The following is a 17874-nucleotide window of genomic DNA, read 5'->3' on the forward strand; positions in this document are numbered from 1 at the left end:
ATTTTAATTATGAAGTGTCTTGGTTTGAGCCTCTTTGGGTTTATCTTGTAACTTCCTGTGCTTCCTGGATTTGTATGTCTATTTCCTTCCCTCGCTTAAGGAAGTTTTCTGTCATTTTTTCAAATAGGTTTTCAATTTCTTGCTCTATCTCTTCTCTTTCCATCATGCAAATGTTGGTATGCCAGAAGTTGTCCCAGCAGCTCCTTATACTATCCTGATATATTTTTAAATTCTTTTTTCTTTTTGCTGCTCTGACTGGGTGTTTCTTGCTTCCTTATACAGTATTCCAAATCACTGACTTGATTTTTTACTTCATCTACTGTTGACTCCTTGTAAATTATTTTTCATTTCAGTTAGTATATTCTTCATTTCTGATTGGTCCTTTTTTTATGCTATTGATGTTCTCACTGAGTTCACTGGGCATCCTTACAACCTGTGTTTTTAACTCTGCATCTAGAAGATTGCTTGTCTCCCTATTGTTTAGTTCTTTTTCTGGAGTTTTGTTTATTCTATTACTCAGTCTGCCTAAATACCTGAATAATTATCTCTGTCACATTCTTCATTTTATTAAACTAATACTTAGCCTCAATGGACAGAAAAAGAGTAGAAGAAATAAAAAGGAAAAAATATAATATAGGTTAATTTCTCAAACATATTTTTCTGCTACACATCCTAAGGAACAGGCTGATTCATTCAACAAACATGAAAAACCTTATGATGCTAATGAATGTGCATTTACATGCTAATTCAAGAAAACAAAAAAATACATCTCATTAGTTCAAATCATTAGAGTCTGAGTTTAACCATCCATTTAGTGTAGTTGACTGAATTGGAGCAGTAAATCTAAATAAATACATTTTTTTTCTCTTAGTAGCATCCAATATTGGAAATTATAGTTGTCAATGTAAGAAACATCCAAACCTGTAGAGAATTTTTATGAGTTTACTTGAGTCAAACTGATGACAATTGCTGGGAAGCATAATCTTAATGGATTGAGAAAATGCTCCAGAGAGTGGCAGTTTTATAACTTATTTTATATATGAGAATAAAAAGGAGGAGACATAAAGAGGGTTACATGAAATCCACTGGTGATAGATTAAGGAAGCAGGAGAAAGCCACGTGTGAAAATCTGTGGGATTAGATAAAAAATAAAATGGGTATTTTTCAGTTTTTCTATTCTAGTTGATTTCTAGTTTCATACCATTGTGGTCAAGTGGAGAAAAGGGAACCCTCCTACAGTCCTGGTGGGAATGCAAACTGGTACAGCCACTGGGAAAAATAGTTATGATGTTTCCTCAAAAAAATAAAAATGAAACTGCCTTATAACTTAGGATAAATACGCTGTGGTACATTTACACAATAGAATACTATACAGCTGTAAAAAAGAAAGAAACCTTACCTTTTGCAACAGCATGGATGGACCTGGTGATTATTATACTAAGTGAAATAAGCCAGGCAGAGAAACACAAATACCATATGATCTTAATGTGGAATCTAATGAACACAATAAACTGAAGAACAAAATAGAAACAGAGGCAGAGTCACAGGGAACAGATAGACAGTTGTCAGAAAGAGCAAGAGGGGACTAGATCAGTGGTGGGATCCAGCTAGTTTGCACCTGTTCAGCAGAACCAATACCTAACTTTATTTGAGTTTGCCAAACTAGTTGTTAAAATGACACTTGTAATCAGGGTTCTCTCTAAGGTGGGTGCCTACGCAGCCACCCAATGTGGAAATCACAAATTTACATTCCTTATTCTTTTTTAATGTTCATCTGCGCAACAGTGTATTCTTTTTTTTTTTTTTTGTATTTATTTTTAATGGGGTGACATCAGTAAATCAAGATACATATATTCAAAGATAATATGTCCAGGTTATCTTAAAGTTCAATTATGTTGCATACCCATCACCCAAAGTCAGATTGTCCTGTCACCCTCTATCTAGTTTTCTTTGTGCCCCTCCCGCTCCCCCTTCCCTCTCCCTCTCCCCCCTCCCCCCGTAACCACCACACTCTTATCAATGTCTCTTGGTCTCACTTTTATGTCCTATCTACGTATGGAAAAATGCAGTTCCTGTTTTTTTCTGATTTACTTATTTCACTCCGTATAATGTTGTCAAGATCCCACCATTTTGCGCAACAGTGTATTCTAAGCACTGGTAGTAATGTTCATTCTGTCCATAGGTGAAAAAAATTACAAGTGAGGACACCAATCAAGAAGCAATATGGAAATATCTTAAATAATAGTTTTATTGTTTTTTTAGATATTATTTAATATTTTTATTAATATTTTAAAACTTTTTCTTATAATCTAGTTTTCTGTACCTCTTTTATTGTTCTTATTTAAGTATTAAATGCATGAAATAAGGCCCTAGCCGGTTGACTCAGTGGTAGAGCATCCGCCTGGTGTGCAGGAGTCCCGGGTTCAATTCCCAGCCAGGGCACACAGGAGAAGCACCCATCCGCTTCTCCAACCCTCCCCCTCTCCTTCCTCTCTGTCTCTCTCTTCCCCTCCCGCAGCCAAGGCTCCAGTGGAGCAAAGTTTACCTGGGCGCTGAGGATGGCTCTGTGGCCTCTGCCTCAGGCGCTAGAATGGCTCTGATTGCCACAGAGCGATGCCCCAAGATGGGCAGAGCATCACCCCCTGGTGGGCGTGCCGGGTGGATCCCGGTCGGGCACATGCGGGAGTCTGTCTGACTGCCTCCCTGTTTCTGGCTTCGGAAAAATACAAAAATACAAAAAATGCATGAAATAATAAACTACCTTTCAGTATATTGTTTTTTTATACTTAAAATGGTCATTAGGGCAGACAACCAGTTGTTAAATTATTTGAATTTCATTACAGGACTAGCTTAAAGAAGGTGAAGGGATTGGCCTAAAAGCATATATATATATATAAAAGTTTATATATATATAAAACACCTACATATATACAGATAACAGGGTAATAAGAGAGAGAAGGAGGATAGAGGGGGTGGGCAAAGGGGGAAACTGGGGGTGGAAAGATACTTTGCATGGAGCGTGGGAGACACAATGCAGTGGGTAGATAGTGTTATAGTGAGTGGAGCTCTTAAAATCATGTCAACATAATAAATTAAAAATAAATAAATAAACCTGACCAGGCAGTGGTGCAGTGGATAGAGCATTGGACTGGAACATGAAGGACCTAGGTTTGAGACCCCGAGGTTGTCAGCTTGAGCGCAGGCTCATCTGGTTTGAGCAAGGCTCACCAGCTTGGACCCAAGGTCGCTGGCTCAAGCAAGGGGTTACTCAGCCTGCTGTAGCCCCCCGGTCAAGGCACATATGAGAAAGCAGTCACTAAACAACTAAGGAGCTGCAACAAAGAATTGATGCTTCTCATCCCTCTCCCATCCTGTCTGTCCCTATCTGACCCTCTCTCTTTCTCTCTCTATCCCTGTCACAAAAAACAAACAAACAAAAAAACAAACAAATTAATTAATTAAATCCAAAAAAGGGAAGTAAGATGAAGAGACACACACTTCTTCTACATTGGTGGGTACAGGATAATGAGTAATGAACATTTACAGCAGGGGTAGTCAACCTTTTTATACCTACCGCTGACTTTTATATCTCTGTTAGTAGTAAAATTTTCTAACTGCCCACTGGTTCCACAGTAATGGTGATTCAGAAAGTAGGGAAGTAACTTTACTTTATAAAATTTATAAAACAGAGTTATAGCAAATTAAAGCATATAATAATAATTACTTACCAAGTACTTTATGTTGGATTTTCGCTATTTGGCAGAATAAATCTTTATAAAACAACTTACTATAGTTAAATCTATCTTTTTATTTATACTTTGCATACATAGAAATTACATTAGTTAATTGAATTATTAGTGAGATCCCTGAGGCTGATGCTTGGAAACAAAATATTGAATATCCGGTTCAATTTTTGTGAAGAACAAATGAAAGTCTCCTTTTTCGGAAATATTCAGGCAATTTCTTTCTTTCATCATAATATGATTAACAGCACTAAATCCTGATTGCACAAGATATGAGGTAGGGAAAGGTATCAATAAACTGAATACCATTTTCCACATATTTGGATATAAGACTGGCATTTTTTTATTTTGCCATAGATTTTCATATCCACCACTGTCGAATTTATGTTTACTTTCTTCGTCATATCTAATTTCTAACAGTTCTTCTTGGCAAGTTGTATCAGCCTCTTCAATATTTGCGGTAAAAGGATTTTTCATCCAGTCATATACGTTCAATTTCAAAATATCTTCAAATCGTTTTTCCATGTCCAATTTAAGTTTGTTGAGGTGGCTACTGAATCTATCAATATCCTCTGGAGTTACATCATCTTTTATAGATGATAATTGAGGAAACTGATGAAATTCTCTCTTCAATAAATTATGACAAGTAGTTCAAGTTTGTCAATAAATAATAGCACAATACTTGGGCAACCTATAAGAGTTTTATTAGCTCCTTTAAGCTGCAAATTGACATCATTAAATCTCTTGAAAATATCTACCAAGTAAAAGGCATCATTCTTTACTGTTTTTAACTGTTGACACAGATTGGTCTCATTATTACTTTCAAAAAATTGTATGACACTATCATATAATGCTACAAATCTAGCCAAAGATGCACTCTTTGACAGCCACCGAACTTCTGTGTGCAAAAGTAACTTAATAAAATCTTCATTATTGTCCTGGCAAAGCTGCCGAAACATTCTATCATTCTTTGCATTGGATTTGATCTTGTTTATGGCTCGAATTATTATAGTTAATGATGAATGGAGACTTGTACTTAGATGTTTTCCTACAAGCTGTTGTCTGTGCACCACACAATGAATACATAAAACATTTGACACTTCTGTTTCAAATAAGCAACAAATCCACGATAGCAACCTACCATTGATGATGCTCCATCAGTAGCGCATGCAACGATATTATTCAAAGGATTATTTTTTTTGTAAAGTATGTTCTCACAGTATTAAATATAGATAATCCTTTTGTATCTGTGATGAGATTTATTGCAAATAGCATTTCTTCTCAAAATATATTGTTTTCATCAAAATAGCATACATATGCCATCAATAAAGCATCATTATCTGCAATGTTAGATTCGTCCAATTGCATGGAAAATGAAAAGTTTTGGAGAATACTTTTAAGTTTGTTTTCAACATTAACTGCCATTTCATCAATTCGTTGCTTTACTGTGCTATCGCTTAGGGGCAACGTTTTTAAAATTTGAGGTATATCCTGATGCATTACTGTTGAGATAAATTCTTTTATAGAGGGTATTATTACAGTTTCTCCAATATTATAGCTTTTACCACTTTTTGCAATTATTTGTGAAATGCGATAAGTGGCAATTAAGCCATCTTTGTTCATTGTAGGTTGTTTCTTAAATGATACAAAGATAGTTGAACGATTTTGAAATTTTTTATATATTTCCTGAAAATATTCAATGGGCTTGTCCTTGTCATTCGGATGCTTTGTAGAAAGATGTTCTCACAATCGACTTGGCTTCATTGCCTCATTGGATAATGTTTTATGGCACAATAAATACATTGGATGTTGTTTATTTGCAACAGATTCTATGAAACCCATCTTCAGATACTCTGGCGAATAGCTACGTGAGGTTTTATTTTTTATTTTGAGACATGGGCTCAGGATATTTCACAATATTTTGTTTGAAGCTGTAAGCATGTGCTTGCTCTCAGAAATCTAACTATGTACTGACTTTAGTTTTGATTATGTAACAATTTAGCTTCACTTACTTAACATGAACAAAACTTATGCACTTGAAGTCTGTTGTGTGGTCACGACATTACAAGTGTCGTGGTTGAGCAAGAGTTTGTCGAGATGAGACTAAGTGAGTATCCGTGGTTGTGCGTTTTATAAAATTTTATGTAGCGGGTGTTGGCCAATAGCATCATTTCTTTGTGATCGGGGCAAAGTAGCGAGACATTGGCTAGTTTTGGCAGTCCAAGGGGGGTTTCTAGAATGTCACCCTATTACCCTAAAATCTGGGAATCGAGATGAAAATATGAGTTAATTGGTATCTCCATTGTCCGGCAGTCTCTGTCATAGAAAGAAGCGTCGAACCATGGAGTTCTTTGTCTACAAGGTAATAAGACAACAAACTGCTAGGTTTTGGGCGACAATATTGGTCATAAACTGCCCGCTGGATCTGGCGGCGGGTGTGGACCTGGAATCAGGTACTTGGCCACTCACGGATGCAGGCCAGGTGGTCGCGAAAGAGGTCGGGTGCGTTCCCAATACAAATGCCCTGTAACAGAGTCTGACCGCTGTCCTGATCTTCACTGGTCAACAGTTAGTCGATTAGTACGTAATCATGGCGCTGTTTGGTTGCTCTGCTACAGCCCACCATGAAAGCTGGAATGCCCACTAGTGGGCAGTAGGGACCAGGTTGACTACCACTGATTTACAGCACAGAGAGATGGTTTACAGGGAACAAGATAACAAGGAAGGGCCTGTGGTCTCTGCTCTGGTGCAGTGCTGTGTCCTGCGGCGTCTGAAAAGGAAATTACTCTGACATGTCAAAAGTAGGTTATCTTAGATGCAAAAAGACAATAGACAGGTTTCATTAAGGTGAAGATTACCTTTGTCAAGGAAGCAAAAGGCCTAGGATGGGATTACCTGCCATGACTTCCTTTTAGTTAAGAATTTTTATGATCAGATCATTGTACCTGTTGCTTTTGGTCTCAGAGTTTGTAAGGCCCACCCCTGAGCTTGTCAAGTTTAGTATATGGTCCCTTTTTCATTCACTTTTTTTTTCAACTTTAGAAACGGAACTTTATTTGGGGGAAGAGAGATAATGAGATTTATTGCTTATATATTTCTATCTGGTCACTGTTTCAAAGCAAATATTGATGTTAGTATACCAGCTCTCTCTTTTGCTTTGTCTTTTTTTTTAATTTTTATTAATTTTAATTTATTGTGTTTACATGGATTCAAGTGTCCCACTGAATATAACTCCCTCACCCCCCACCCCTGTGTTCCTATTTACACCCCCCTTTCCCCTCTCCCTAACTCCCTTCTCCCTTCCCTCTAGAATTTGCTGTCCTGTTCTCTGTTTCTCTGTATTATGTATAAAAAATCTTTTACTTGTCATATTCTTAAATGATTATATGGTATTGTTAACTATGTAAGGATTTTTACATTTGAAGTTCTTTTCTTGACCTTTCTGATAATCACATTTAGTGAAAAAGAATAGGGCTATGTACAGTAAAAAAGAATGAACTCTTACCATTAAAACACCATGGGTGAAATAAGCCAGATAAAAAAATAAATGCTATATAATTTCCCTTATATGTGGAATCTAAAAGACAAAATAAATGAACAAATAAAATAGACGCACAGCTACAAAGAATAGACTGATGGTTGCTAGAGGGTTGGAAGGTTTGAAGGACTAGGTGTAAAGGATAAAAGATTGGGAAGTTCAGATTGGTTGTTACAAAATAGTCATAGGGATGTATAGAATAGGGAATATAGTCAATAACATTGTAATAACTATGCATGGTGCCAGGTAAGGAATGGAAATATTGGGGGGGGGGGGGACATTCTGTAAAGTATACCGTTGCCTAACCACTATGCTGTCACCTGAAACTAATATAAAATAACATTAAAATTAAAAAAAGAAGAGGGTTGTGTATAACCTACTACATAGAAGGCATCTATTTGTATAATTCTGTGAAAACAAGAAATGGTTTTGCACATGATCTCTGTACATGAATGGCCTATGTTAAAATTAAGGTTGATACTCAGCTCATGATGTGGTCATGACAACAGATCTTGAAGACTGAAAGTGAGGATAAAGATAATAAGAATTTGTGTGGTAAACTTTATCAAAAAATTAAATCCTTAATTAAAAAAATTCCAATGGATAACATTTCTATAGAGGATCCCTGGGCAACAAGGGCCCCTCCTTACTGATTTTAACTTTTCTTTTTGCCTCCTAAGGGTTTCCTGAAGCTGCCACCCCACCTAGTCTCTTGAGTCTTTCTGCTTCCTTTGATGGCTGAAAAATTGTAGAAAAGTTCATTCCTTCATAACAGAGCAAATACAGCTTGGAATGCTCCAAGAGAAATTTTAATAAGAAAACAGAGTGAACCAAAAAAATAATATGAATATATTTTAGCTCCCCAAATCATTTTTTCAGTGAAACCCAGGTGTGGCTCTTGGATTGAGCAGTTTGGGAAACTGTGACTAAGGAGACAAACCGGTCCTGGCTTTCCCAGGACTTCTTCTCTGGTTGTAGAACTGAAAGTCCCACATCCTGGGAAACCTCCTTGCCTTGGCCAAGCTAGGATGATTGGTCACCCCACCTGTCTGTCAGGAGGGATACTCTAAAGCAGTGGTTCTCAAACGTTTTGAAGTCAGGGCGCATTTAAAATTCTACAAATAATTGTAGGTGCACTATATACAAATTTCTGAGAAATATGTTATAATAATTAAGTCAAATATTAAAGAAAAATATAAAGTCCAAGCATGCTTTTATGGTAATTAAATGAAATAAATATGACAAAATTAAATTTATTCTGACATTAAAAAACATTTTTTGTTACATTTTTTTGAGTTATGCTGTTTAGAATTTATAAAAAAGAGGGGTTAAAAAAATGACAAAAATGTTTTCTTTATATATATATTTATATATATAGATACATTCTTAGTAAGATTTAGTAAATTCGGCAGGTCCTGGAGTGAATGTATTTTTTCATTCTTATGTTTATGAGAAACATGAGCCTAATGTGTCCTAGCGATTTCTTCAATGTTTGGGCATATATTTGAAAGGCAAACTCTCATTTCCCTGTCAATACATTGAAGAATTCCTCTCTTTTTACTCTTAATTGTGTTGAGTGCAGAAAATCCCCACCATACATATCATCTTAATTTTACACCAAACAAAGGATAGAAGAAACTTGTCTCCAGTCTTTCTGGGGAACATGGGGGGTAGTGTAAACAATCCAGCACCACAGCTTAACAGCCTTTTGCAACCTAATCAGGCAAGTGAAGTGGGGGGTTGGGCAGACTATCAGCTTACAGCCAATTCCCCACACCTCTGTCCCCCAAAAATCTAAACTTCAAAAATCCTGTTGGTTTTTTGGTCCCCAACAGGCACATATTTTCTGAAATACCATAGGGCGCACCTGGAAATCTAGGGCACACCAGTGCGCCCTGGCGCACACTTTGAGAACCACTGCTTTAAAGACTTTTTGTAAATCCTTGCATTTTTTTCCTAGCCAATTCCTCCAGTGTCCTTTTAAGATAAACCACAGATAAATGATAAGGTTGAATGAGATCATCTCAGTTTGATAATGAAAAGTTTCCACTTATTCAAAAATGTTAGTGTGGCACTGGCTACTTATAGGGCCATCAAGCCATAGATTTATAAAGGAGTATTTCATCATACACTTCAACCAGTACTCTTAGAAACAGAGATCACCAAAGTATTAAAATACCAGGCCCCAGCCAGGTGGAGTGTCAGCCCAGCATGTGGAAGTCCCAAGTTCAATTTCTAGTCAGGGCACACAGGAGAAGTGACCATGTGCTTCTTTACCATCCCCTGCCCTCTCTCTCTCCCTCTCTCTCTCTCCCTCAGCCATAGCTTGATTGGCTTGTGCACATTGGTCCCAGGTGCTAAGGATGGCTCTGTGGAGCCTCTGCCTCAGCAGCTAAAAATGGCTCGGTTGCAAGCATGGCCCCAGATGGGCAGAGCCTTGGCCCCAGATGGGTGTTGCCAGGTGGGTCTCTGTTGAGGTGCATGTGGAATCTGTCTCTCTGTCTATCTTCTCTCACTTGGAAAAAAAAATTAAAATATCATATATGTACAGTAAGAAATTAGAAGTAGAGGATTGACTTTTCTAAAATTAGAGTTGCCACTAACCTCAAATATGAGTGGAATTTTTATGAATACAATTACTTTTATTCTCTTTATATGTACCTGTATAGGAAAAAAATGAAAAAAATAGAGAAGACAATGAAAATCCTCAATAATCTTATAACACAAGGATACCCATAGCTAACATTTTATCATTCTTCCTGATTTCTCTGTAAATACTAACATATGTATTATACAGATATAATATGTGTACAGTTTTCTAATCTCCTTTTTCTAACATAGTATTTGTTATGGACTGAATGTTTATGCTCCCAATGTGGTGATATTTGGAGATAGGATCTTTTGGAGATTAGATAAGGTAACCCTTTGTGTAGTGAGTTTTTTACATGCTCACTGACCCCAGGGAGTGAGGTTTTTTTCAAAAAATGAAATTAGTTACAGTTATACTTTTATTAACTTAAAATCATACTTGTTTTATAATGAATTTATGGAAACAAGAAGAATATACATTTGCCTTTTTTTAATGTTTCCTTACACATTTTTAAAATAAATCGATTGTACTCTGGATGGTCAGGAAGCATGAGGACATGCATGAATATTCGTACTACTCGAAGGGGTAATGAGAGTGGGACATTAGCTGCTTATGGGAAGAGACACCAGAGAGCTTGGTCTCTTGCTGGCATGTGAGGACACAGCAAGAAGGCAGCCATCTACAAGTCAGGAAGAGAGTTCTCACCAGGAACTGAATTAGCCAGCTCCTTGATCTTAGAATTCACAGCCTCCAGAACTGTGAGAAATACATTTTTGTTGTTTAAACCACCCAGTCTTTGGTATTTTGTTATGGCAGCCTTACCAGACTAAGACAACATTATACCATAAAAAGTTTCCCATATTAAATGTTCTTCAAACACAACATTTATAATGGCCGGATAATCATCTTCTATACAGCCTGAATGTCCCATAACTTATTTTACCAAACCCCTAGTTTAATTTGTTTAGATATATAATGTGCATTTTTCGTTGCCCTTTCTGTTTTCCAAAAAGAACAATGATTTATTCAGAAAAATCCTCCTCCTTTATATAGCCATGCACCTCAAAAGGAAATAATTCTACCATGAGCTTCAGGAGGGGATCCAATCGGTCTAAGAATAATACAATTCTCTTTCCCAGTGATTGGTTCAGAAATGGCATATGGCACTTATAACCAATAAGATGTGACTTCTAATGGAAAGATGTGGGGAAGTTTTCTCACAGATAAGACATAGTCATAAGAAGAATGGCCTCTCTCCTCTTTATAGACACAGTGAATTGTGAACGTATGGTATAGCCATCTTACTTTCTGCCAGCTCAGAAGACCGCAGAAGAAATTGATGAAACCTAGTTTATTTACAACATTGAGGAACCCTGAAGCCTACTTCCTCCTCTGTACTTCCTGTTATATAAAATACATTTTCTCTTGATTTAAGTCAGCTAGTGTCAGAGTTTCTGGTACTTAGATCTAAAATTATTTTGACACAAAATATTTTATAAATTTTTCTGTTATAATAATCTTTGTGTATAAATCTTTGCCCATATCTCAGATTATTTCCCAGAATAGAATCTCTGAAGAGAAAATCATGGGTCAAATTGATGAACATGTTTAATATTCTTCATACCTATTGCCAAACTCATTCTGAGAAGGTTGCATCAATTTATACCCCCATCGGCAACATATGAGCAACTGTTTCAATGTATCTTTACTAGCAATCAAATGTTATCTTTTTTAAAGTTTTAACTGATGTGATGGAGAAATAATGGTACCATTTTGTGATATCAGTTTGCATCTTTGTTAAAGGGGTTGAACACATTTTTACATACAGTATTTATTTGTATTTGTGTTTAATCATCTGTGCATTATTTATTCATGTCCTTGGCTGCTTTTTCTTACTGTTATCACATGGAATTTGAGAATAAGTAGTCATTTTTAAAAGTTGGTTAAAATGTACTTTTTATTTTAATATCTCTGGTTTGGATAAAAAAGCATATTGTTACAAGACAAAAATTTATCTTGGCTTTTTAATTCACAAAGTGAAAAACAAAAGCCTGAAACTCACTAAAACACAAAAAACTTCTTTTTTAAAAGAAATGTTCATATCTATTAAGTTTAGGTAAATTTGTGCAAGAGTTTAATAGTTGTAATCCAAATTCACATGGAATCTTCTAACTTTTTAATTTTTCTAATCAGTAGTTGTAGTATCTAATTACTCACTTTAAAGCTTCATTTATGATGTGTTCAGCAAATTTAGGTTGCTTGCCACTGCTTTAAAAACCCACTACAACTTCCCTCATGCACCTTCTTGCTGAAAATTGCTTTATGTCAAGACTTAGGAAATTCATGATCAGCTGGAGAGAAACATGGACTTTTGAAAGAAAAAAAAGAGTTCTCATAATAATACATATTCAAGATATAAGAGGCAATGCTTGTCCATTTTTATTCTGAAAGTACCAGCTTTCAGTGTGTCTGCAACCCTGGAAAATAGCATTATGCAGACTTCATTATTAATGTGTTCGATTATACCCTTTTATATAGGCTGGCATTAGCTAGGTGCTTTCTTGAGAGAAAAAGGGAAGCATGATGAATGATATTCATTCCCTCATTGCCAACTCCTCCCATGACTTTGGCAGAATGGAAAGAAGAATATCAGAAAGTGTGGCAGCCTGCTTTGCCCCAGAAGTTATGTCAGAAGGAAAATCTATGTCACCTTTGGGTCTGTCCTTGAAAATAGGAAGAGTAGCAGCCTCCTCAATAGGATGCAACAAATTGCTCTTAGGCAGGAGCACAGAAGCCAAGAGTCCTGAGTGGGTGGTCCTCTAGTCAGATGGGCCTTATGCTAGAGGTCAGTCCACAGAGAAGGCAGAAGGGCTGCAATCACGGAGGTTTGGGAATAGGTCTTTAGTTACCCAGGAGAAGCTGGTAAGGGGAAGACAGGGTAGCAGGATCAGAAAAAAAAAAAAGCAAATCTAGAAACTGAAACACAGTGGTTGAAAGAACATCAGTCAGAAGACAATAGGTATTCTTTAAATGTGACTGGTTCCTGAGTAGTTGGCTTCGAGTGACTCAAATTCCTGGTCTGTTGGAGGTAACAAGTCTCTTCAAAATAGTTTTAGGAAAAGACAGGAGTCCAAAGAGGTAGCATAGGACCCAAGCACAGGAGTTCAAAAAGTGTTTGGAATCAAGATGTAAGGCCAGCAGCTGCCAACATCGTGGCCATACAGGTTCTCATTGGATTTGGACAGATGGTAAAGGAACTGGGAGCCACAAAATGGTGGGCCATCCCATTTATTAAAGTCTTATAATGGCGGATGAGCAAACAGGCAAGGAAGATGACTTCCCTTTCTCTCAGGGCTCCCAAACCCCGACTCGGTCATCAGTTCCACATCCCAGGTTCATTCTCCAGACTCATGGCCCCACCAACCTCAGCACTCTCCAGCCAAAACCAGCTGAGGGAAAAAACCCATCTCCAGCAAACAATAGCAAACTATGGCCCCTCCCAAGCAGGAAGGCAATCAACTACGAGTTTGCAAACTGCCGCCCTGAAGGCAAGTACCTGCAGCCTTCCATAGACTATACACACATGCCGCTGCCCTGCACCAATTCAAATTACAAGCGAGCAAACCTAAACATATTTGTATACCCAACACAAGAACAGGAAAATCATCAGGAATTCTGGCCATGTTCTGCCTTCTCTGCTTCTTGATGTTTACATGCTGCATTCTGTACCTGCTTGTGGTAAGGTGACCAACTTTTTTACAATGAAAAGGAGGACAAAAATAAATTGAAGACAACAATATTATAAATAAAACATTTTATTTATTGCAACAATAATATACTATAATATGATAAATGCATAATAAAAACATTTATATTTTATTTTGTAATTACCTATTAAATTTAAATAATAATTGTAAGAAAAAAGTACTCATTTAGATACAAATACATTACATCACACGCAATAGATTGACTTTGACTCTGCATTAATCAAATACGAACATTTCAGATTAGTCTTCCAAAATCAAAAAGGAGGACATGTAGGAGGACACTTTTTGAGGGAGGACAGAACTTACAAAAGAAGGACTGTCCTCCCTAAAGGAGGATGATGGGTCACCTTACTGTGGGCAACTCATTTTGGTCCACACAGAAGCAGCAGCTCCCAGTTCCAGTTTACATTTTGTAGTCCAGCCTCACAGACTCTGCCTCTCTCTTTATCACCCTTCATGTCTTCAACCTTTCCTCTCTGGATAGATATGTATGTATGTAGGTAGGTAAGTGTGTAAGTGGACGGATCAATAGATAGATAGATAGATAGATAGATAGATAGATAGATAGATAGATAGATAGATAGATAGATAGATAGACAAATGGACTGATTGATTCTATCCCAATTTTTCTTCACAGATTGACTCAGTGGCAGCGCAGTCAGCTTTGTTCATGGCATGTGGGATCACAGTGAACAGACAGGACTTTGGAAATTCATCCCTGGGGATTGGAGTGATTGAGGGGTAGCAGGATGTGCAGTTAAGAGATGACTGTGAGGGCCCTGGCTGGTTGGCTCAGTGGTAGAGCATTAGCCTGGTGTGCAGGAATCCCAGGTTTGATTCTTGGCCAGGGCACACAGGAGAAGCGCCCATCTGCTTCTCCACCCCTCCCCCTCTCCTTCCTCTCTGTCTCTCTCTTCCCCTCCAGCAACCAAGGCTCCATTGGAGCAAAGTTGGCCTGGGCGCTGGGGGTGGCTCTATGGCCTCTGCCTCAGGTGCTAGAGTGCTTCTGGTTGCAACAGAGCAACGCCCCAGATGGGCAGAGCATCGCCCCTGGTGGGCATGCCGGGTGGATCCTGGTCGGGCACATGCAGGAGTCTGTCTGACTGCCTCTCCATTTCCAACTTCAGAAAAATACAAAAAAAAAAAAAAAAGAGAGAGATGACTGTGAGCCATCTACTGAAATTTTGAATTTCATTAGATTGGAGAGGAAAAGTGAGGCTGTTGATATTCTACCTTCTCCTAATTGAGATTGGCCTTCAATCTATTGACCCACCTATTGTTGAGATAAGGGCAGAAAAAAACACTACTGACATAGTTCCTCTCTTAAGAAATACTTTCTGAGGAAGTGGCTGTATATGTGCTTATAAATTATTCTGTTAAATAAATATGTATGTATAAAATACATTTGCTTTTATACTTAAAAAATTACTGAAAACTTTCTGCTATGATAAAATAATAGGATCAAGATTTGTCTTCCACCATCAACAGTTAAAAAATCAGATGAAATGTGTAAAATAATAGTTTTCAAACACTAGAAAATGGTTAGTGCAGTGTTGTAATCTGCAAGAAGAGCCTATTACTACCCCATTTTACTGCTGGAGAAGCTACAGCACAGAGAAAGGAACCTAAACAGAGCCCAGCAGTTTCATGAGTTCAAAGTCTAAGGAGACCAAGGTGACTAGAATTTGTGTGGGAAGGTACCAGAGAGAAGGGAGCTGAAAAAACAGCTCTGGAGATCTGCTAAAAGCTTTCTTTCTATCTTTAGCTGAGTAATGATCTGAGTTAGCATGCATCTGAAGAAACTACCCAAAGCCAGGGAATGAACTAATGGCAAGGAATAATAAGCATAAACATTACTGGAATTAATGCATAGCTAGGAGGAAGTCATATTCTCATACCAGCCCAAATGAAAAGATTTTCTAATATGTAAGACATTGGGTAGACTCCTCAAAGGGGTATTGCTTTAGAGTTGGGGCCAAATTAGCTTTAGATTAAAAGTTCTTCTGGTCCAAACAAGACAAATATTAAAAGTAAGCCTCAAAATGATCAAAATTCATTTCAAGAGACTCAACTATGTCTTTAGACAAAGCCCAAAAACAGTTAAAGGAAAGCAATTAAATATAACAGCAAACATAAAATTCAAAATATCTGAACTGCAATAAAAAACTTTCAGGCATGCAAAAAGCAGGACAATATGATTCTTAGCCACGAAAAAATCAATCACACATATGTTAGAATCGGCAAACAAAATATTAAAACAAAACAATTATTGCAAATATATTTCATATATTCAAGGAGGTAGGAGAAAACATGAACACAATAAGAAAAAAAATGAAGATATAAGAAAGACCTAAATGGAACTTCTAGAGATGAAAATACAATATCTGAAATGAAAAATACACTGGATGGAATTAACAGCAGATTAGACACTAAGAAAAAAAAAACTTAAAGACAGCAATAGAAACTATTGACAGAGGGAAAAAGAGACAAAAAAAAAAAAAGGAATCGAGCATAAATTACCTAAAGAAGCGTGTCAGTCTCATATACATGTATTGGAATCACAAAAGAAAGGGTAGATTGCAAAACAGAAAACAAATTTTGAAGAAATATTTCCCCTAGTTTAAGGAAAACCGTAGCCCCACAGATGCAAGAGGCTTTATAGACTTTAACTGAAGGAACATAAAAAAAAAGAAACCACAATAGTTTGGTGTGGAATCATGCCCCCCCCCAAAGAAAATATCCATGTTCTAATCCTTGAAACTTGTGAATGTAACTTTATATCATTCTGCAAGTTAAGGATCTTGAGTGGGAAGACTATTCTTAAATCTGGGAGGGTATAAATCTTAAATCAGTATAATAACAAAGCACGTTATAAGAGTGAGGCAATAGAGTTTGAGCCAGAGAAAGATACATGATCATGTAGGCAGAACTCAGAGTGATGCAAAGAACAGGCCAGGAACCAAGGAGTGCATGCAGTCTCGAGCAGCTGTGAAAGACAAGGAAAATCTCCCCTGGAACCCTTAGAGGAAGACCACCCTTTCACCACCTTGATTTTTACCTCCATAGAACCCATTTTTGAACTTCTGACATCTAGAATTGTAAGATGAAGAATATATGTTGTTTTAAGCCACTACATGTATCATAATTTGTTACCACAGCAATAGGAAACTAATATGAACACTAAACCATATAATAGTGAAATTGATGAAAATAAATGATAAAGAGAAAACATTTTAAAGTATGAGAAAAAAGCCTGACCCGTGGTGGCGCAGTGGATAAAGCGTCAACCTGGAAAAGCTGAGGTTGCCGGTTCAAAACCCTGGGCTTGCCTGGTCAAGGCACATATGGGAGTTGATGCTTCTTGCTCCTCCCCCCTTCTCTATCTTTCTCTCTCTCTCACTCTATCTCCCATCTCTATAATAAATAAATAAAAACAAACAAACAAAAAACAAACAAACAAAGTATGAGAAAAAAGAAGGGAGCACATTTCATATTGAGGAACAAATCTTAAAAGCATACAGAGGGAGAAGTGCACATTATATAATATATAGAGGAACAGAGTGACCCATTCTAACACCACTGACTTAATGTTGACATTCACTCACTATGCCTTCAGAATGTTTTGGCTCTCATTTTTACACAGCTTGGAATGTGATCCTTCTATAAATAATTCCTTTTTTATGCGCCCTGCTAGAATCCACACTTCTGCAATATATTGTCGCTGTTTCCAATTTCCCCTTGAAACTAGCCAGTGAGATTTTGAACTCTAAGATAAATGATTAGTAAACGGAAGAGGTGAAATTCAAATCCAGATACTCTTGAGAAGATATATTCATTTCATCATGAACATATTTCTTTCCTTAGGAAAATTCATATCTCCTTCAATGTCTTAAGTTCTACCTATTTGGTGAAATGTCTTCCTCAACAGTTTTATACACAATAATTATTTTTGTTATAGGGCTATGGTAGCTTGTTTTCAAGGATATACCTTTCTTCCCCTGACCCCATGCCTTATCCCATGAACTGTACTCCTGTTATTCAAGCCCTTGTGTAGCCTTCATCTGGGCTGACCCTGTAGTTCATGTTTTGACCAATAGAATGCAATGGAAAGGGACATGCATCACTTCTTAGGCTAGGTAATAAAAAACCTGGTAGTTTCTGCCTGGGTCTCTGAATGACTCCTTAGAATACTTGCTCTGGGTAAAGCTAGCCATCATGTAAAAAATCTGACTGCCT

Source organism: Saccopteryx bilineata, chromosome 4 (assembly GCF_036850765.1).
Source record: "Saccopteryx bilineata isolate mSacBil1 chromosome 4, mSacBil1_pri_phased_curated, whole genome shotgun sequence".
Lineage (NCBI taxonomy): Eukaryota > Metazoa > Chordata > Mammalia > Chiroptera > Emballonuridae > Saccopteryx > Saccopteryx bilineata.